Source organism: Magnolia sinica, chromosome 1 (genome assembly GCF_029962835.1).
Source record: "Magnolia sinica isolate HGM2019 chromosome 1, MsV1, whole genome shotgun sequence".
NCBI classification, from domain to species: domain Eukaryota; kingdom Viridiplantae; phylum Streptophyta; class Magnoliopsida; order Magnoliales; family Magnoliaceae; genus Magnolia; species Magnolia sinica.
The window spans coordinates 117,530,144-117,552,659 of NC_080573.1; the positions used below are offsets into that span (position 1 = coordinate 117,530,144).

Here is a 22,516-nt window from a genome sequence, read left to right on the forward strand (position 1 = left end):
GGGATGGGAAAGTTGACTTTGGGGATGGTGTTGTGTACTTGGGGATGGGATAGGGTACTTGATTTGATGAATTATGTACTTTGATTGATTGATGGGATTGATTTGACATTTGGTAGAGATTCTCTCGAAGTTCGCAACGCGCGGTATTTTCCTCGAATTGCACGCAGGTCGACATCTTCTAGCCTGGGTATCGGGTCAGTGCATGAGTCGCGGCGTTGGAACCGAGGCGACGGCGCGGTCGCACTGGTACAAGTCTCGGGTCGAGCTGACTCTGGAATACAAAATACGAATCAGGGTCGCGCGCAACTGCCAATAAAAGATCGCAGGTCACCGAAATTAGATAGGAAAGACCGCGGAAGCCTACGGAACGGTACGAGATAGGACATGGGTCTTACATCCATGGTGAGCCCCTTTCGGAAAGCATCAATCACGTACCATGCTTCATAACCATGATGTGGACAAGTAATTAGAATGTCTTTGAAGCGCTCCCAAGCTTGAAAAAATAGTTCATTCCCCTTTTGGGAGAATGACATGATTTCTTATTTTAATGCATTTGTTTTGTGCTCGGGAAAGGACTTTTTCAAAAACTCTCTACTTAAGGCTTGCCTTGAAGTGATGGTATTAGGTCTTAGAGAGTTGAGCCATGCTTTGGCCCGATCCTTTAGAGAAAATGAGAAAAACCTAAACTTAAGTATATTCCTATTGCCATTGTTTACTTGTAACGTTGCAATTACTTCCTCAAAGTCCTTGAGGTGCAAGTAGGGGCTTTCAGAATCGAAGCCATGAAATTTAGGAATTAATTGAATTAATTAAATCACACTTGGTTTAAAATCAATGTTCCCTGTGTGAGCAAGGAACACTATGTAAGATTGTAAAGTTGATCTCTCAGGGTGTAAATATTCACGTAAAGTCCGTGGTTGGTTTAACACATTCCTATGAACTTTATTTTCATCCTCAAGAGGAGGATTAGGTTGATTTTCTCTATTTTGATTTATAGTTAGATCTGGCAGATTTGGATTTGGATTATCAACTGGTTTGCCATGGAATCCAAGTGATGTTGAGTGCCTCTTCTAAGTGAATGATCAAGGCCTGAAACTAGTCCACCTTAGGAGGAGAGTCGATTACTTTGATCCCTACTCCAATGGGACATAAACCATCCACACCACACAACAAATACTACTAATTCAAATAGCAAGTATGATACTTCAAATAAAAATAAAAAATTAACCAACAACCTAGGCGGCAGGGACGACCATGAGGGTTCAGTCCACCAAAAAAAATTCAATCAACAAAAGTAAAACTAATGTAGAAATTAAACTATGACAATCTGAAAAATAGATTCAGCGGATGATCTTTGTGATCAAACAGCAACTGTAGGACAACCATAGCACTTGGGTGATAAAATCCTAAGTAGGACAACCTTATGTCATAGTTAGTGCTTGAAAGACCCAACTGAATTTATTTTCAAAGAAAAGAAAAGAAAAGAAAAGAAAAAAATCTATAGAAAATTTGGAGGGTTTAGAAGAGAACTTACCTTAGCTATCTTGCACAGATCTGATCTATCTCAATCTCTTCCCGGCAACGGCGCCAAAAACTTGGTTGCTTGCCTCCAAGTGTAGAGGTTCGTAAGTAGTATCCCATGAATACAAGGTCGATCCCACAGGGAGATGAATTGTAAGAAGAAAAAAAATCAAATGCAAAACAAACTAAGTAATAAAAACTAAACTGATGATTTGATTTTGGGATTTTTGAATGGATGTAATTCAACTGAATAAAATAACACCCAAGCTTCAAAGTTCCACACATAGGTTAATGTTCCAACATCACGATGACTTGGATAACACAATTAGGATCTGAGCACTATGGTCAGCCTAATCGGAAAATAAAACAGTTTAAATATTTTAATAAGTGATATAAAATATTAGAAAATCATAGATTTGCACCATTGACATATATTCTCAAGCGTCAGTGATTTTAAGTATTCAATATCTATAGGATAATGATTATCAAAGAAATATAACAGGTTGAGAACCTCTCCTATCTAGGAAATCTGATTGATCTAGGATAAGCCTATTCATCAATGTGGATCTCATATGATGGAAACATATGAATCTCACAAAAGGATAAAAAAACAAAACCTAAATAATAGATAATATGCATATACCATTCTTCTTATCATTAAAACAATCAATCATCATAATCTTAAAGAATTATTAAACTCATGTGCTTCTCTTCTAGCTTGGGCTAGAAGGAACTTAGAAAAACATAATTAAATTGCTGAAATAAAAAGCAACAAGAAAGAAAAAAATGCAAATAGAAAAGATCTAAAATAAAAAAAATAACTTATAAAACTTTAATAAAATTAAAAACCCTAAATTTTGCTTTGGGATGCCTTAAATAATGTTTATGAATGCCCTAGGAAGCCTTATTTATAAGTAGGGAACTCCAATTTCTTACAAAGTTGAAAAATCGTAGAAACTGCCTCAAATATACATATTTTTCCAAAATAGACTTATCGCTGTACAGTTTGTTTAAAATAGATTTCCTACTGCGCATTTTTCAAAATAGACTTAAGAGTTTCAGAATACACTTTTTAGGATGATTTTAGGATTCTTCACTTCAAATCTTTGATTTTTTTTATTCCTTACTTGGTTTTCTTAGATCTTTAGCATGTGAATTCTTCAATCTTGATCTCCTAAGATCCATCCCTTGCCTTGGTGATTTTTAAGCATCAAATCCAGGCTTTTTAGCACCCTTTTTTAATCCAAGCTCTTAAATTCACCTTGCAACACATACATGAGTAAAATAGAACATTAAGCTGATTCATGTTCATAAAACCAAGATGCAAATGGGGAAAATTATGCAATATTTAAGTCTCAACAACTACCATCCATGCCGCATTCAAAACAGAATCCACCACTGGTTGTAATTCGGGATATGAGAAATGTTACACCTCCTATGGAAATTAGGTGACCGAAGCGAGAGGCTAAGAACTTTATACCTGAGAATCATAATCAAAGATTGCTAAGAGGGTTTAATCTCCAACAATTCCCCAGATTTTAGGATAATTTGAACCAATTTGGCCTTAACCCACCGCTAGTCTTAGAACCTCAGTGGATGGATCGTGCTCAAAATGTACAAATCGTCCAAGGAGTTGTTGGACAAGTACTTGACCACAACACTATCCCGATGTATCATAAACCATACCTCGAATAGATAGGTCGACAATTCCCATTGCCAAGGAACTATTGACTGGATTTTGTCTTATTTTCAGGTGAACTTGGTTCGTTAACTATCGAATACGTTGGCCGATTTATAATGTAATGTGGAGAATTGACCAATAATGATTATCACAACTTGCAGTTATTTGGTCATTCACTGACAGCAACGACCTTCACATGGTATTCAAACTTACTGCTTAACTCGGTGCATACTTGGCAAGAAATGGAAGAAAAGTTCCATGCTCAGTTATTCTCTAAATATATGGAGATAACTATGGCTGATCTCGCCCACTTTCAGCAGTTGCACGGGGAAACATGTGAGAGTTATATCACACAAGTTAAGAGAGCAAAGAGTTGCTGCAAGGTTGTCATGACTGAAGTTGGATTTATGCAACTTGTACAAGATGGGTTTGAATACAAACTTTGAAACAAGTTTAGAGGCACGGATTTCATCGATTTATACGACCTAACTAAGAGTATCTCTCACTATGAGGAACTCCTGCAAGAAGAGACCAGGTAAAAGAACTCGTCAATGGGGACACATTACGATGACCAGAATTACGAGGTCACAATTGTCGAAGTGGTGGCTAAAAAGCCACTAGTCTGTTCTGCATTGGTCAAAGCGGAATCGACCGCATCAACCATATAGAAAGCTCAAAAGATTTACACATTTGACATTACAAAAACTGAGGAAATATTTGAAATTCTGTTGGTTGAAAATTTTATTAAAATTCCTATGAACCATAAAATACTCTCGGTTGACGAATTGCAAAAGACCGAATATTAAAAATGGCACATAACTCGGTCTCATTTGACTTTATAAATGGGTTTTATTCAGGAACCTCATCCAAGATCACATCAATTATGGATTTTTGAAGTTTCTTGAGAAGTGTGAGAAAGCCATATTGATCGATACAGACCCGTTCCTTTCTAACCTTGAGGTCAACGTGGTCACAACTAATTTGAGGAATCAGTCATGGTTGAAGGTCGATTTTGGCCTAAGTAATCAAGATGTATCATGATGACAAGTACGAGGCTAGCGTTGGCCCTCTAATTTGAATGATAATTGGTCGAATGCCATTCAACGAGCTAGTGAAGGCTCGCAACTATGTGACCGATATGCTCGAAGAACTGTTCCTAAGTTGGGGTACCCTCTCGAATCGAGAAGGAGAGGTCATTATGTGGCCCCTAGGCTAGTCAGAGGAAACGACTGGAATCGACCACAATGGATGGCTCCTGATTACCGCCAACAAGTTGAACTACCGAGCCAAATGATGGTCAAAACTGCCGCAACTCGAGAAGGAATATGGAAGCAGGTTACACATCCAAAATTTCCAGTGACACCAAAAACACTAATCTGGACTCAAAAGCATCGATGACAAAGGCATCGGGTTATGATAAGGAGGAAATCAAAAGAAGCCGCAAGACCACCTTGGTCAGAGTGGCTTCACCTTGGACTTTCTGGAGGATCCCTGTGTCTGAAGGACAAGTGGTTGTAAACACAATAGGGGCATCACTGTCTCCCGTGTTACAAAATTAGGATTTTGATATTCTTGGCTGTCCTAATCAGTTGGCAAGTCCTAAGGAGGAAGATAGTTGCGGTAACCTATTAGATTACCTCAACGACGATTGCTTCCTAGCGGATGAATGGTTGGCTAATGAACTAACATTGAATGTTGAAACACCGGCAATTGTCTCACCAGTAAACGCATCAGTCAGCCTTGTGACTGATAAAGCGCTGATCAAACAGAAGATCTCAAAATGGAAGTAGGCCCTGAAACACTAAGGGGGCAATGTCCAAATGATGGAATTGTGTTTGGGAAATTGCCATTAGTCATGTTCCATTGCAACATGGTTTTCATGTTACCTTCCAGTTTTCAAGTCAGACTAGCCCAGCCAAATAGGATGGTGGGCGATACAGAAGAATATACCCCCCCAGTCATAATGCAACATACTTCTTTCTCGTTTGAAGATGCTAGAAATGATCCCAAGGTGGATGAAACACCATCACGGTAATGGTGGGGCTATGTCTGAAAGGGTGTTCATAGATAAACCTAACTATGGCATGATACAACATCTCAAGCCATTATACATATTAGCTCACCTTGAAGGGTGACCTGTTACTAGAATTTTGGTAGACAACAGGGCCGTCGTTAACCTTTTTCCATTAAGGATGATGTTTAAATTGGAAAAGACAGCGGCCGACTTGATTCCATCAGAGGTGATCGTCAATAATTTCGCCAGTCATGTCACAAATACTCACGGTGTCTTACCTGTTGATCTGACTGTTGGAACTAAGACAATATTGGTGCCATTTTTCATGGTTGATACTTCATTAAGCTATAATACTTTGCTAGGTAGAGATTGGATTCATTCGTTTGCATGTATCTCATCCTCCTTATATCAATTCGTGATTTTTTGGAACCAAGATAAAGTCGAACTGGTCTTGGCTGATAATAAACCCTTCTTCGCCACCTCAAATACCAATGAGGCTTATTATTATGGGGAAGAGGTGGGACCGATTCAGTTCACTGGGAGAAAAAAGTTCGGCCGACCAACTGGAATATCCATGAAGAATAATCCAACAAGTATTGTGTAGGATATCACCGAAGTAGTGCGAGCAAGTGACACCCTACTGAGGAACAATATTCCTTATCGTCCGGTCTCACGCTGCATGATTGAAGAAATTTCATGTTTAGCACACCAAGAAATGAGCGATGCTAGGCTAACCTCACGACCAAAATAAGAAGGCTCGAAAAAAATCTGAAAGAAATAAACGATGGATGCCTTATAAATCTGGCCGATATGGAAGACTCGACCAAAGAAGACGACATTGAGCTCGAAGAGGCTCTCAATAAGATAAAAGATTCTCGGCCCCAATTTCAAGATCCATTGGTCGAAGTAAACTTAGGGACCGAGTAAGATCTAAAGCCAACATTCATCAGCAACTTATTGAAGACTCACGAGAAAGAACAATTGATGAGTCTACTCAATGAAATTTTTGACTATTTTGCATGAGATTGTCACGATATGCCGGGACTCGATTGGGGCCTAGTTGAATATAGGTTGATGATAAAATAAGGGTATCAGCTGCACAAGCAGTTGCCTCGGTGAATGCAGCCGAAGTAACCCATAAGATAAAGGAAGAAATAAAATAACTTTTGAAGACTGGTTTTATTTAGCCTAACAAATACACTGAATGGATGTTGAATGTTATTCCAGTAATAAAAAAATAATGGCAAGTTGAGGATTTGCATTGATTTCAAAATTTAAAATTTAGCACATGCAAAATAGCTTCATGTGTGACAGTAACCTTATGGAGCTGACTGATTGTTGTTGTTTGAACCTTAGCGGCCACTGCTAAGTCCATGATTAATTTCTTATGATGGCCGAGCTTAGTGTGTTTTTCAACATAACCTTTCTTTAGGGTTATTAGTTCTGTCTCTAGAGCTACTATTTTTGCCCCCATATCCTCCAACTCATCCGTAGACGATTTTAATTTGGCAAAGCGCTGGTCAAGAGTTGGTTGGCAACATCCCTAGTAGAAGCCAATTGAAACAATGTTATGGCTTGTTCTGCTTCAATACAGCCGACGACAGTGCATATCATATGTTTTTCTTTAGCGAATCCCAAAAACTCACGAAGGGTTGATGATTTAGTCATGAGACTGGGACCTAAGCAACAGAAGGCAATGTATGACTCAACAAGCTGGTTGAGTTTGTTGATTATCTCGACTGTCAAGGTCTTGGACAACACTATTTCCAGGAGAATCTGAAATTCTTCTTTGAGGCTTTACATACTAGTTGAGAGAGAGGGTGACTCGGCCACAATAGTCTTTAGCCAGAACTCGCTCAAGGGAAGAGAGGATGTCATTGACCTGAAGCTCTTCTTCATCAAAAGTAGCAAGAGTCGGAGCATCACCCGTCATTGTCAATATAAGAGTGGGTGACAGATGTGAGTCGGGCTCCGGGACATCCATCGCCACAACTTCCTTGGCCACGATGACTATTCCATCATGAGCCGAAGATTCTTTAACTATTAGAGTAATTTGTTCGTCAAAGGAAGGAATTGTTAGCTGGGGAAGATGGTTTCTTGCCAGAATGGTGAAGAAGTTGCACTTTTTCTTCTTCTTACTGATCGACCGCAGTAGGTGGAGTCAGAGGTATGCCGATCATGTATTCAGATTCTAAAAGAAGATTCGTGATCTCAAGAGAATTTTGAGATGGGAGGACCTCTGTGCTAACTGTGTTCTTAGAATCAACAGTCTACACATCAGTGATCTTAGGAATATCAATCATTGGTGGATGTTGTTGTAATTGTTGTGCCACAATGATCTGTTTATTAGTGGCCGATAGCTCCTGGGTAACTACAAGGAAATGACACGGTTAATCATCATGAAAATCGAAAAAATTTAAGATAATTATATATAAGTAATTTCCACCTAAATTAGAACAGATGGCGTAAGTGATGGATCGTGTGTCCACGACCCAATGATATTTTCTAAACATCGCCAACACTCGCCTCGAAATAGGAAATGTTGGTGGATTGTGATGATTAGGTGTAAGATATTTTTCATCTAAGGGAATATTAGGTTTGTTTAATCTCTCCATATCCTACCACCATTTATTCTAGCATTTGTTATAATGAGCTTTGGTGACGTTTCAAGCCTTCCTCGAATTCTTTTGAGTAATCGGCGATGGAGAGACCTGACTAGTACTTAGTTTTGAAATATTTTTTAAAGGAAGAAATGGCCTCGGCTGACGAAGTACCTAGTGTCCATCGCAATTATGATGAAGTCGACAACGGTCGATCCACAGTTGTTGACTAAGGAGGTGGGTCAACATGTTTAAGAACCAAGACAGGAGGCTTTGGGGGTGGACTGTGTCACGCCTCAAACTCGGAAACCGGGCTCACAAAATTTTCGATCGCCGAATCCGGCACTGACAGCCTCCGTAGAACCTCATTCTCGGCTCTCAGCGCCCATTCGCCAGGTTCCGATCCTGGGATGCTACAAGGAGGATTTTCAACATCAGTTTGATTCGTAAGAAGTATAACCAAAGGCATAACCCACAAACAACAACCAAAAACTCCATCACATTTCCACTATAATTAAAAACTTTATAAGTACAATGAGCATAAGGGAAATACAATGAAGATGAACAAAACTCCAAAATGATCTGCCACGCGCCCAAGCCTCAGCGCTGCTGCGATCCAACGTCACCTGCACGCAATGGTCGTGCATAAGCTTATAGAAAGCCTAGAGGGTGGTGAAAGTGTATGCTCAAGGTGGTAATGCAGTTATGCAGTATCAGAGTAATGCAGAACATGCTGATGAATGCCAAGAATTCCATTAGCCGTACAAGGCCATGCGGTGCAAAGAATGGTGTCAGCCATACCAAGGCCATGCAATGCGAAATGCAACTCAAGCATACAAATCCTCATCTAAGTTCACATATCGATACAGCTCAAAATCTGGAATATCACCGGGGTCTAGTACACTCCAAGCCAGATTGTCGCCCCATCGCGCGCAATAAGGTGAGTGGAAAAGACCTCACTATCCTCCTGCCAATATCGAGCTCGGCTCGTCAATAGCGGACCCATTCCTCGAGCTGGTCAGACTCAGCCTAGCTTTGCCCCCTACTCTCGGGCGGGTAAGGCCGCACCCCCTTCCAACCGACCACGACACAGTGGAAAGCGCAACCGTCTGGTAATCGGCACTCAACGCTCATGCACCCACTCGGTCTAGACGTTGGAGCAACCTCTTGGTACCATAAGGGTTTAGGGACTTTCACCCAGGGATATTTATCGCACCCCATGTAGAACAATATTTTCGGTATCCAATCCTGCCAACCACGATACGTCTGTGGAGGCTACGGCCCTGATGTCGCTAGGGCGTACAGTAACCATATCACACAATGCGAATGCATGAATCACACTATCCAATCATACAGCAATCCTACGCATATCGTGTGCTCATGTAGGGCAACACCCCCTGTACGGGAGCCCCTAAACAATCTGCCCAAAGGCATATGCTATGATCAGTCATTTCTCATATCAAGCATACGTATGATGCATATGATCATAAATCATGGAACTAAACATGTTATATGGGATGGATGATGTTCATAACGAAGATTGGCCTAGACAGCCTACACATTACACGTATAGGCCCTAGGGAAAGTCATAATGCAGACATTTAACCAACACTATACTTGCAATGGGGACGTCAAACCGCCATTGCTCCCAAGGTATAGCCCGTTGTAAACATCATTACATAAATCATGTTGGGATTGCACATTGCAATGGACCTTAGGTATATCCCATTGGGCCTTCAATACATCCAATGGGCCGTATCATATGGGCCTCATATTCATCAAATGGGCCACATCAATGGGCTGCACCAATGGGCCTTATGTGCATTGCAATGGGCCATAACCCGTGGGCCTTAGAATGCATCAAATGGGCCTAATCTTATGGGCCTTATGTGTATCAAGTGGGCCTCGCCGATTGGGCCCCATATGTACATCAAATGGGCCTCAACCCATAGGTCCTAATACATCTTAATGGGCCTTAACCCATGGGCCCCTAATGCATCAAATGGGCCTCGACCCATGGGCCTTACATATAAATCAAAGTGGGCCTCAACTATGGGCCCCAAGTAAACTGAGGTGGGCCTCCCACCACCAGTAAAATATATATAATATAGTATATAATATATATATATATAGTACATATAACATTATATAAATTATAATATTATATATATATATATGTATAAACATATAAACACACACGTACACACCCACACACACATGCACAGATCACACCCACCGTCCAGGACAGTGGGGTTAATACAAACATCACAGTGGGCTCCACCGTCCAGGCAGACGGTGGCAATAAAACACTTACATCACTGTGGGCTCCATGTGGGGCCCACCATAATGTTTACAGTCCATCCAACCCGTTGATAAGGTCACGTAGGCCTAGATGAAGGGTGAAAACAAATTTCACCCTGATCCAAAACTTCTGTGGGCCCAGAAAGGGTTTTAAGGGTAGAGTCCAATTCACACTGTTTCCTCTTATGTGGGCCACCCGAGTCTTGGATGGACCTCAAATTTGGAGGGTGGTCCACTGACCTTAGGGCCCACCATATAGACGGATTGGATGTCAAATAAACATCAAGGTGGGGCCCACGGCTACAGCCGTTGGTGCTGTCCGCCAGCCCGTCCGCCCGGGCGCTGGTGCGCAGGCAGCGCTGTTGCCTCTCTGACACAGCAGCCGATGCTGCTGTGTTGAATTTTATTTTATTTTTTTGATTTTTAGTTTATTTGAGGTTTTCACAGGTGGGGTCCACATCTAGACAATCCACTCCGTCCAATGGCCCTCTATGGCTCCCAACAAGCAAAACAAGCCTAATATTGGGCATATTTCGCCGTATAAAAGCAATAGGGAAGGTTTTAATGGTGAAGACCACCATTTGCTACGGTATGGCCCGCCAGGACCTCGGGTTGACACCATTTTTTGGTTCAACGCCTAAAATGAGATTGAGAGGGGAATGGATGGCGTGGATTGAAGACATACATCAAGGTGGGGCCAAAATGAGTGCGCCTCCTCCATTGGCTTAGAACCAAGCCAATATTTGTGTTTTTCTTTCCAGCCAACATCCAGCATCCCTGGACGCTCGACTTAACATATTCATTGGAGGTGGGCCCTGCTTAGGTGGGCCACTAAGTGGGGCATGGTGTGGGTACAATACACATAAAGTGGGCCCCACTTGTAGATGGTTTGGATGGAATACATACCTTGTGGTGGGGTCCATTCAAGTGGGCCACACGACTTCATTATCAGCACACATAAAAAAAGAAAAAGAGAGGGAGAGAGAGGGATAGAGAGTGGGACCCGCGTGATGGAGGGACCCCGGCACTATGGGCCCTCCCTTGCACTAAATCATACATCAAGTGGGTCCCATTACATGTGGGTCCATGAAATCGAAATCCAATGGTGGAGATCCCTTCTCCACTAAAATAGACGGTCTAGATGACCCTAAGTATGCAAGGAAAATAAACATCATGATGGGGTCCATGGAGAATAGCCCCATCATGGAATGATCATGATGATCCAAGTGGGCCATCGGCCACATCTTAGGGTCCAAAGTGAGATCCAAACCATTGATCGGTTGGCCTCACTTGGCCCATCTTAAAAACATCAAAAACTACCCTATCAAAGCACCCACCACTTGATCTTCTTGCTCCCTTAGCTTCCTTAGCTCCTTGTGCTTCTCTTTGATGGAGGAAGATGAGAAATGGATGGCTAGGATGGGAGATCTAGGGATGGAAAGGTGGGCCACACTTGAAGCTTGGGAGATACGGGGAGAGGTTCATACGTATGGTGTTTCTCTTACTTGGGAGAGTAGGTTTGAGAATGAATGAGGGAGAGAGACTTGTAAAGGGAGAGAGAGAGGGAGTGATGGGTGATGGAGTGATGGATGGGAGAGTGGGATGGGAGTGTAAGAGGCTTTTTGACTTTTTGGGCAAAAGTTGTAAGAAAAGCATGGGTTTGTAAGATCTTTTTGACTTTTGGGGCTTGCTTGGGAATGGGTGAAAGGTGATGTGTACTTGACATGATGGGATTGATGGGTTGAATGATTGCTATGACATCTTGTAGAGATTCTCTCGAAATTCGCATGTACGGTATTTTCCTCGCACCGTACGCTGGCCCACATCTCCCAACCAGGGTATCGCCACGGCGCGCGAGTCGCGGCATCGGAACCGTGGCGATGACGCGGTCGCTAAGGTACAAGTCCTGGGTTGAGTCGACTCGGGTTGACGGCATGAGAATCAGGGTCGCGCGCAAACACCGATTAAGGGTCGAAGGTTGTCGAAATTCCACCGGGAAGACCGCGGAAGCCTATGGAATGGTACGGTCTAGGATACGGGGCGTACAGACTGAGCGAAGCTCCCAAGTCAAGAATTCTCTTCAGTGCAGATGGAGATATACAGACTAGTGAAGGTGCCAGAGCAGTAGAAATCCTCACCACAACTTTTTGGCACTTGGGAGGAGCAGCAACTACTTCAGTTGGCGAAGTTTGAGGGGAAGATGTAACGACTGATCTCGTCTCTGGCTTACTTGTTTTTCAGCTTGGTGTACTGGTTGATGAGGGTGTTGCCCTCTTCTTTCCTTTAGGCTCAAGCTTTTCGGAAAGTTGAGTTGTAACCTCTTCAGGAGATTTATTCAGCAACCGTTGATAATGGTTCTCCTACCAGACGAAAAAAAGTATCCATTGTCGGTGGTTGGTTTGGATAACAGGGAAAATTAAGAGCCAGTCTGGCTTCTTGAAAAGAAGAATGAAGAGATCAATAAAGCTTGACTTTATCAACAATTGGTAGACTGAAAGGGGGTTGGTTACATGTTTTCTGGGTAAATGGATAGGGAATATACTGAACTAAATCGAATTGCCGGGTAAGAAAATTCAGGCAATATTGTTCGATCCCGGCCTTGGCATTCTTATCAAAATCGATTGAACCTCCATATGGAAGGTCTCAGCTGATGAGGTAGCTTTCCCAAGCTAGTGCGTCTGGGATGCTTCATGATTGTTCCCCTGCGCATATTAGCCAGTAAACCAATCGGGACCATACTCTTCATCGTGGAATGGAGTGAACGAACGATTCCGCCTACTTCTACCTGAAGAGAAAAATAATGTGTTCATATAGACTAAAAATGATTGAGTTTCTTTAGGAGAGTGGATGATGCGCTTGCCATAGGAAGTATAGGTAGCTTCAGAATGGATGAAGTGGTGTAAAAGAGAAGGATGAAAGTACTCATAGATCAACATATGAAGAAGTCACAACAGTCCTCCAAGAAATAGACCTTTGGTGGTGACTTTGTAGATTCCTTTATACAGGTGACCAAGTACATAAGGCATTAAGGTGAGCTTTCAACTTTGGGCGAGGGCCTTGGCTAGAGAGACATTTAATGGTAATCTACAGGGCATTCACGCAGAGTAAGTGGCAACAAATCCAAAGCAATAGGAAAGCAGTGTGTTCCTCATAATCAACCGGTCCATTGTTATCATGGTATGCCTGCATGAAGTGAGAGCTTTGCCAGCCTTGTTCGAGAAGTGCTTGCCACCTTTTTGCGCGAAACTTGGATAAATGGCTTTACCAAAGGGGATAAGTTGGGTTAAAGTCATAATATCAAAAATGGTTGGACTCATGGGACCATAGTTAAAGAAAAATGTATTGGTCGACGAGCTCCAGAATGTTGAAGCTGTGATAAAGATGGATGGATCTAATGGGTAATCATAGACGGAGAGCTTGATACACTCATAAATGGTCAATGCTCTCCATGATGCCTCATGTTGAGATGAGACATAGATAAACCAAACATCCCATTACGCAATGGGCTTCAGCCATGATCGATGATTCTTTAAAGCATTGGTGGAATCAGGGACAAAATCAAATTGGATCAACAGAGTTTCACCGGGACAGAAGGGAAACAAAAGATCCATCATGCTAACTTCTTCAACTTTTGCTGATGGAGTGAATGCTGAACCCAAACAATAGTAATTGTTGATGGGCGATTGAAAGATTGTCTTATCGATGCACTTAATAGCAAGAGCATCCATCACTGTAACAAGATCGTTTTGTTGGAACGATGGAGTAGAAGATGAGGAAGCAACCATTGCTTGAGAGATAGTTGAAATTTAAATGCTTAAAAAATAAGGAATGAAGGCGTAGAATGAAAAGAATTTGAAACGGCTCTTATATCGGCCGAGAGAGGAGCATTTATTAGGGCATCATTGCGATTGTGCGGGAAACAATGTAAGAGTACATGTCAACACGAGGTTTGACTCTTACTTCGATAAAGTGCAACCATCGCTGACGTGTTATGTTGAATCGGCCAAAGACAGTTATTGACTCGCTACCACATGTAAGTAATAAATATCGCATTAATAAGGGTTTGCACATCCCTTTCACCTTTTTCCAAAGGTGAAGTGATGTGTGGGGCAATGTTCATCCCCATTATCATCATTCCTCTTAAGAGCCAATTGGAGCTGATTACGTATGATTTATACAAAATATACATGGTGTATTTGGAGATTTAAAAAGATTTCTTAGCAAACAACAATCGGAATGTATCATACAGTGCCACGTCACTGTCTAAGCGACCGATGAAGAAGCAATCATAAAGGAGCAGTTGTAGGAAAGATGGAAAGAGAAGAAATAGATGAAGTCGAGTAGTGGTGAACGATTATGACAACCGCCAAAAAGTGAGAAGGATACAGATGACCTGTTTAAAGCTATAAATAGTAGATGAAGTCAGCAAGAAAGATCTTCTCATACCAAACCAATCAAACCCAAACATTAGCTTTCAATTATCAATCAATTATCATTTACTTTTTCTATCAAGTAAATTACATTTCTTAGTGTAATCCTTTACTTCCAGCTTGCCATTTATATTCCGTAGTGTAATTCGTAGTGCTAATCAAGTAGCCAATAAACTTAGCTGTAATTTGAGTATATGCTCAAACGCTGGATTCAGTTCTTCACTCCGAAAGGCGTTTTGCAGCTGTCTCTCGCAATCAACCGTAAGAATCTCTTCCTCAATTCACTTTATTTGTATTGAAAAAGTCATTTCGTATGAAAAGTAAAGATGCAACCCATCATCAGAGGACGAACCCCACCATTTTAATATCACCTAATCCTATTTACACATTGAACGAGTGGCTGAATAGGTGACCGATCTTAGCTAAATAAGTGGTTGATCTCATCATATCTCAATCAAGCATTACATGTTTGCCTATCTTAGCGCTTGGGGTCATAGTTGTTTGGTTTGAATTAAGCCACAATTTCAATTTGGCACACCGGCACACATACAGCTAAAGACAGAATAACAACCCAACACCATGGACCAGGCTGAACTGAAAACACAGAATAACAACCCAACACCATGGACTGGGTTGAACTGAAAACATGGCATTTGTATATTGGGTCCCACATGATGAATCCATCGGATCACATACATGCGAGCACATTGGCACCTGTATGAAGAGACAACTTCTCCTCATGCCACACGTGTAAGCCTAGCTAGACAGTTTCAATTAAAGGACTGCAAGTCTTTGATCCCATAAGAAGTCTTGATAATATTTTCCATTAGGGTTTCTGTCTCTCTCATGGGTCAGATTCCCCTTTCTGGCCTCATTCCCCATTAGGAGCTTTCTCAATCAGCTCGGCCTGGAGCATTTGCAAGTTAAGTGTGCCCCGTCTGAGTTGGGCCAGGTGCGTCTAGCATCTGAAAATGCCCCCTTGGATCTCTAATTTTCTTTAGAGAGCATTGAACATTGCTATCCCGGTGGACAGTGAGGTCCAATCTCGGGGTATTCCCCCGGCGTCGAAATGTGTATGTTGTAAAGCCAACCCTGTGCAGAGGTATGAAGTTGAGACTATTCCACATCTCTTGCTGGAGAGCGAGCTAGCGGTGTGCTCCTGGAATCTCCTTGGTTCCTGCTTCAGCATCAATGTGATGTCGGCCTACTCGCTTGAAGCAAGGTTGGCACAATGGTGGGGAGCCCGTCCGGTCTCCTCCATCTCGTTTCTAGTGCACAGGACAGCCCCATGTGTGCTGTTGTGGGTGATCTGAAAGGCCAGAAACTCTGCTCGTTTCAACGATAAGCCGCTATCCCTAACAGCCATATCTGCTCATATATCGTGGTGGATCTCCGCCATTTCTATAGCCACTTTCTCTCTCTCTCTCTCTCTCTCTCTCTCTCTCTCTCTCTCTCTCTCTCGGTGGATACTGTTTTTCTTCTCTCCCCTCACCATTCGGGTGGGTCGCCTGCGGCAAAGCCTCCAGTGGTGCTAAAAGGGGCCAAATATGTAACTGGGTGGGTTTAGATCAACGTTGAAGGGTCTTCCAAGGGAAACCCTGGTATCTCAGGAGGCGGAGGCATTTGTAGAGGTGATAATGGTAATTTTTTATTTGCCTTTGCGGCTGGCTATGAGGTGGGATCGAATACCTATGCAAAACTTCGTGCGGTTTTGGACGGGGTTTTTGGATGCATCTCCAAGGGGTTCTCTAATGTGGTGGTAGAGTCAGACTCGCAGCTAGTGATTAGCATGTTAACTGATTAGGTTAATTTGGTTAGAAATGGAAGAACTGGATTAAGCGGATTGAATCGCTGAAGTCGGGTAGTCAGATTATCTTCTCGCATATTTTCATGGAAGGTAATGCTCTTGCGGATGTCTTAGCTCGTTTGGGCAGCGCGAACCAAGCTCCTCTGTTTTTTGATATTGTTACGGACCTCCCCCGTCATATTAGAGGTCTCCTTCTCCTAGATAAGGTGGGCCTCGGGGCGCTCAAACACTACTAGGGAGTCTATTCTTCTTGGTTGGTTCTTTTGGGTTAGCTTATGATAGGCGTTTCCTGGGTCCTTTTCTCCTGGGTGATGCCTGAATGTAATTACTTTTTCCATATCAAGGAAGTTCCACGTTTTGAAAAAAAAAATGTGGCTTTTATAAAATAAATAAATAAATAATTAATTAAAGGACTGCAACCCTAGTTAGTTGGGATGCAGTTTCAGTGGATAGGGTCCCTAACCATGGAGCCCACCATCATGTATTCCGCTTAAGGGTCGTTTGTCACCATGGATTTGGGAGGGGGTTTGAGGTGGATTTGAGGGGATCCCATGGTATGTTTGTATGTTCGGCACGGGTTTCAAATCCCCTCAAAGAAAGGTTTGAAATTATAGGTGAAATCTTGGATCACATTTAAAATCTTTTCAGGAGTTGCAAGTTGCCCGTATAACATGTGTGTCACTAGGCTATTAATTTATTGTGATATTCCAAAACAATGAGATTATCAATTGTATCACTATAATTACTTTAATATGATAATCCATGTTATCCAAATATTGTCCATGTAGATCAATCGTTAAAAAGCATTGGTTAGCCACTGGGATGTGATCTTGTGCTTGTGGCCCATTTGAGGCTTGAAATTTCATCATTTTTATAATAATAAAAAAAAAGAAAAAGTATATATATTTCAACAAGCTTATTATAACCATTGTGTCAAACATTACATGTGTACACTAATTAAAAATATTAAAGTTGATTTAGTAATTAAATTCAAATCTCGGTAAAAATACTTTGCATAGTTACTTTCGGATTGCAGTGGATTCTTAATTCAGGGTGCCAAACACAATAAGATGATTTCAAATTTAGGGGGTTTCAAATCCAGGGGATCCAAATTTAGGGGGTTCTAAATTCACACTCCCAAACAGGTCCTTATCCATGGCTTCCATCAGTTTAGCCAGATCATTGCAGGACATGAGCCCAAAACTTCTGAGGGCTACACCACATGAACCAATGATGATTGAATAATCACCGTTAAAAACTAAACAAGGCTATAAAAGTTTTAGATAAGTTGATATTTGTGTAACCTTTTCATTCAATTCCTCGTGACCTTATAAACAAGTTGGATGGAAAATAAACATCTCAGTGGCATGTCACTTGCTCTAAAAGCTCAAGCTTTTAAAAGATGGCATATCAATGTATATACCCCATGGGATTTGTTAGAGGATGGCATATCAATTTATATATACCAATGTAATTTGAATATAACACCTACTTTAATACCATAGCATATCAATGTATATCAAAGTGACTTTAACAATATTTGTATCTGCTTTCATTTTTAGATCATACCTAAAATGAGCTGTCAAAAGGAACAGATGGGGTGAATATAAGGAAAACAAGGTAGATAAAACACATACATCAGTACGGATCACATGCTCAACCTTCCCTGCAACACGTGCTTAGTGTAGGGCATTAAATATGGGAGCAGATTAGGTGAGACCCCAGATCCATGGAGGTGGGTGAGACCCTGAATTGTAGGGCTAGGAGTGATGTATCCGGATCCATGGAGGTGGGTGAGACCCTAAATTGTAGGGCCCAGAGTGATGTATTTGCCTTAAATACAGTGTCCAACTATTTTGAAAGCTCATTTTAGTGTACGATCTTAAAAATGAAGCTGACTCAAATCTTCGGTGGACCACACCACAGAAACAATCGTGATTGAATCCCCACCATTAAAAACTTAATGGATCCACGAGAATGTACATTTGCCTCTTGATAAGGTCAAGACACCTAGATGAGGAGACCACGCAAATATCATCTTTGTGGCCCACAAGCAGTTTTTTATGGTCAATCACCACTATTGCCTGTACTATGGTCCATTAGGGATATGGAACTGCTTTATGTTTTTGAATCATTTCTTAAAATGAGCTTTCAATACGGTTGGAGGATAAGGATGATCACATACATCAAAGTGGGCCCACGGTCAGGGATCCCACCTACCTCCGTCGATCTTGGGTCTCACCTAATCCGCCCTCTGCTTGGGCAAATCCTGCTTTCCTGCATCATGATTGGTCCACATCATCATTGACATTGTCACAACTGCATTAAATGCAATGTGTGATGATGTGGCCCAATTAGATTGCAACAAGCAGGATTAATTTTCCTGCTTGTGGCAAGCAAAGGATCCAGATTCTAAATTCTAACTTCGCTGGGCCCATTATGTTGAAGTAAAAATCAGTTACATCTCTAACACATGTTGGTGTAGCCACCCCGTAGGAACAATGGGATGGATGGTAATCATAAGTTCATGTGCGAGGTTATTATTATGTATATCTTTCATCAAACCTCTTAATCAAGTATTACTCACCAAAATAAAGAAAAAAAAAAAATCCTATTTCAAAATTAAAGCGGGCCACGCCACCTAAACTTATGGGTTTTACCGGCAATTTTACATTATTCCCATTGATGTGTCCCAGCTGAGTTTTTTTATTAGGTTGATGTTTTGAATGTTTTGTACTTCTCACCTAATGCACAAGAGTATATTTTACGTTTATGTGGCTAAAGAGATTTCCAAGATACCATGCATGTGGGCTTAGATGGGATTAGGTTGGATGGAATTGCACTTGGGCATTTGGAGAGTGAGGGATGAGTTGAGATTAGGTGGGATGGATTGCATTTGGTCCCATGCAGAATTTCTGGTGAATTTTGAAATTCACCACACATGTGGGCCCACATTGATATATATTTTTTTATGCAAGTGGTTCATTCGTATACATTCTTTACATGTGATATTCTATTTATATACATATACAAGTGATGGACATCCGCCATAAATTTAGTTTGTTGATTACAATTCCATGGTCCACCAAACAGAATTTTGCTAATTAATCTAGTGTTTTTCCCATAGCAAGAATTTTATCTCAACATGGAATTGGATGGCCCCAATACCATGATATTTCCCGACTTGCAATCATTGTGTAATAATGATGTTGATCACATCTAATACAATTCAATACCATTTAATCCCACGGGCCAAACAAGCCCTTCGTTTTTTTATTATTGCATAAAACATGTGTTGTAGGTTAGTTGCGTCAGGGGAGAAAATTCTGGAGATACCGTAATAGCTACCAAAAATCACGCCATGTTTCATTTTGCATGACATCGCATTCGAATTTCTTCCAAAGCGAGTTCAAAAGTCAATCTCGTGGAAAGTCCTCATCATCACTTGAGATGGATTAAAGTTGTCCTCCCACATGTGTAATAACACATATGAACTGTTCATCTGGTCTGCCCCTCAGTTGATGTATACTTGGTCAAAATACATTCCCATTTGCCCATCAAGTGTTGCATACTGTTGTTGATGTATCAAATCTTTCAGGAACAGTGTCTGTCGATGCTATTGACAATTGTTCGATGTCATTGACTGCTGCTCAATGCCATCGAGAAAATTCAGAAATCTCATGTTAGTTGCTAGACACTTTATAGTGGCCTACTCGATGCCATCGATAGGTCGATGATGCCATCGAAAAAAATCCAAAAAATTCAAGTTTTGTTGCTAGAATGTTTTGGTGTTTTCTAGATGTCATTGAACTCCCATCAAAGGTGCCATTGAGCGCGCATACAGAATTGCGTAAGTACATGATTTGTTTTTTTATTTAAATTGTTATTCTCATAGAGGCTATATATGGGTGTAATCAGGATGTGGAGGTATCAAGAGATCTTTCTAATTCGTTCCCATCATAACTTGGCTTGTAAAGGAGATTTGAGGCTTGTTCGAATCGGGTAATCTCTCTCTTATAACTTTCTGCTTTCATAGTGCATTCTTGTCACTTTGTGCTGTTGTTTTTTCCCGTAAGGATTTTTCCACGTTAAATTCGGAGTATTTGTACTTGGATTTGGTTGTGCAATTGGAATACTTTGCTTGATTCATCTCTGTGTGCTTCTGTTGTTACCCAACAAGTGGTATCAGAGCTTAACATTGAGGCACCGTTTGAATATGAAAACATAGTATTAATGACTTCTAATCCTAAGTTCGATTTTGAGAAATATTCTGGGAAAAATAATTTTAAACTATGAAAAGTCAAGATGACCAATTTCCTAGTTCAGTAAGGATTGGATAATGCACTCATTGAAAAGCGACTAGAAATTATAACAGATGAAGAATGAAATAATATGGATAAGAAAGAGAGAACCTTTATCCAATTGTACTTAACGGATGACGTAATATGTAATGTCGTGAGAGAGAAAACTGTAGCAAGTACATGGGCGAAATTAGAGGATATCTACGTAAAAAAAAAATCTCTTGAGAATCACCTGTACTTAAAGCTTCAGTTTTTCAATCTGAAGACGACAGTGGGAGTTGATGTTAAAGACCACATTAGTAACTTTAATAAGATAATTTATAAATTGCTGGATGTGGAGGAAATGACGAAAGATGAGGATCAGACATGCATCCTGTTGAACTCTCTCCCGACTTCGTAAGATTTGTTCAAAGACTCGTCGTGCACTAGTAAATGGACCATTTACGTCGATACCATTATCTTAACCCTTCATGGAAAGGTGATGAGAAAGAAAAGCGGTGATGTGGGTGCCTCTACTGATGCTCTGGTTAGAAGGGGGCGAAATTCTAAGCGGGATAATAGATCTTCTCGATCGATGTCAAAATCCAAGGGCAAGGGCAAATGTAAGTTGACTTGTTGGAACTATGGGATGTCTGGGCACATGAAAAAGGATCATAAAAATCTTAAGGCCAGAAAAGAGAATTTAGAGGCTTCTTCTAGGGAGGCCAACATTGCAACATCTGATGAAGGGATGAGTGATTATGATGTGTTGTCAGTATCCATGGTGGGATACATATACGATGATCGTAAGGATGAGTGAAGTTTGGATACCGAGGTATCATATCACATGACTCCTCATCGAAGTTGGTTCATCAGTTACAAAAACTGTGATGGTGGCCAGCTATCTATGGGCAATGATAATGCATGTAATGTGTTGGATTGATGCGCATCAAGATGTTTGATGGCATGAAACGTACCTTAACTAAGGTGAGACACGTTCCTGAGATGAGGAAGAGCCTGATATCTCCACAAGCACTCGTGATCCATTGCATGGTTGTCAAGTTTGCTGCGTTGTAAAAATTACACGACAAATCTTATCCATCACTAATCTACAACGGACATTTGTGACGGATAAGATCCATCACCAAAATTAAAAATCCATCGTTGAACTATGGAAAAACCTACCTAAATTATTTGTAATTATAAATTTTGGTGATGGATACGGTCCTTCGCTGAACCTTAAATCTATTCAACATTTCTACAAATAAAAAAACAGCATAGGATTTTTATTTTTATTTTTTGTTTTTTGTTTTTTAAAAATAAATAAATAAATAAATAAATCTGTTACACGTAATAGTTATCCAAAAAAATTCACACAATTGTTCAGTAAGAATCCCATTTACAAAATTCAAAAGATTGGGCTGAATATGAAATTGGGCTATCATTTTGTGTGTGTTTGGATGCTCAGTTGGCCTGAATAGAAAAGTGAACTAAATATTTAGTAAATAGCCAAAATTGGGTCAACTATTGATGAAATAAGGTAATGTAAAGAATATCATCTACCCTGAAAACTAAACAAATGATCATCATAATTATATCCCATCAATTAAAATACAAATCTAAGACATACTTTTATTCTCAATATTTATACAAACACCCAAATGAAACATAACACAATTGAAACAAAAGAAAAATGGTAAAGATTATAAACCTATAAGTTGCTTCTATTGATGTTGCATTGTGAATGCTAGCATGATAATCCTCCTGAACATTGAGAGACATTGCATTATTGGTTTTATATAAACACATTTGATAAAGTGATAAATGCAATCCCAAGATTTGAGCCATTTACTTGGCTTTTTGCCATAAATTCCTTGAAGTT

At 40.7% G+C, this 22,516-nt stretch overlaps 1 non-coding gene across 1 annotated transcript; it reads left to right on the forward strand.

The window, feature by feature from the left end:
• Positions 1-444: 444 nt before the first annotated feature.
• LOC131223520 (small nucleolar RNA R71) lies at positions 445-552 on the forward strand. The gene has a single exon (XR_009160516.1). It is a non-coding gene; the product is annotated as a small nucleolar RNA R71 (small nucleolar RNA).
• Positions 553-22,516: the final 21,964 nt, after the last annotated feature.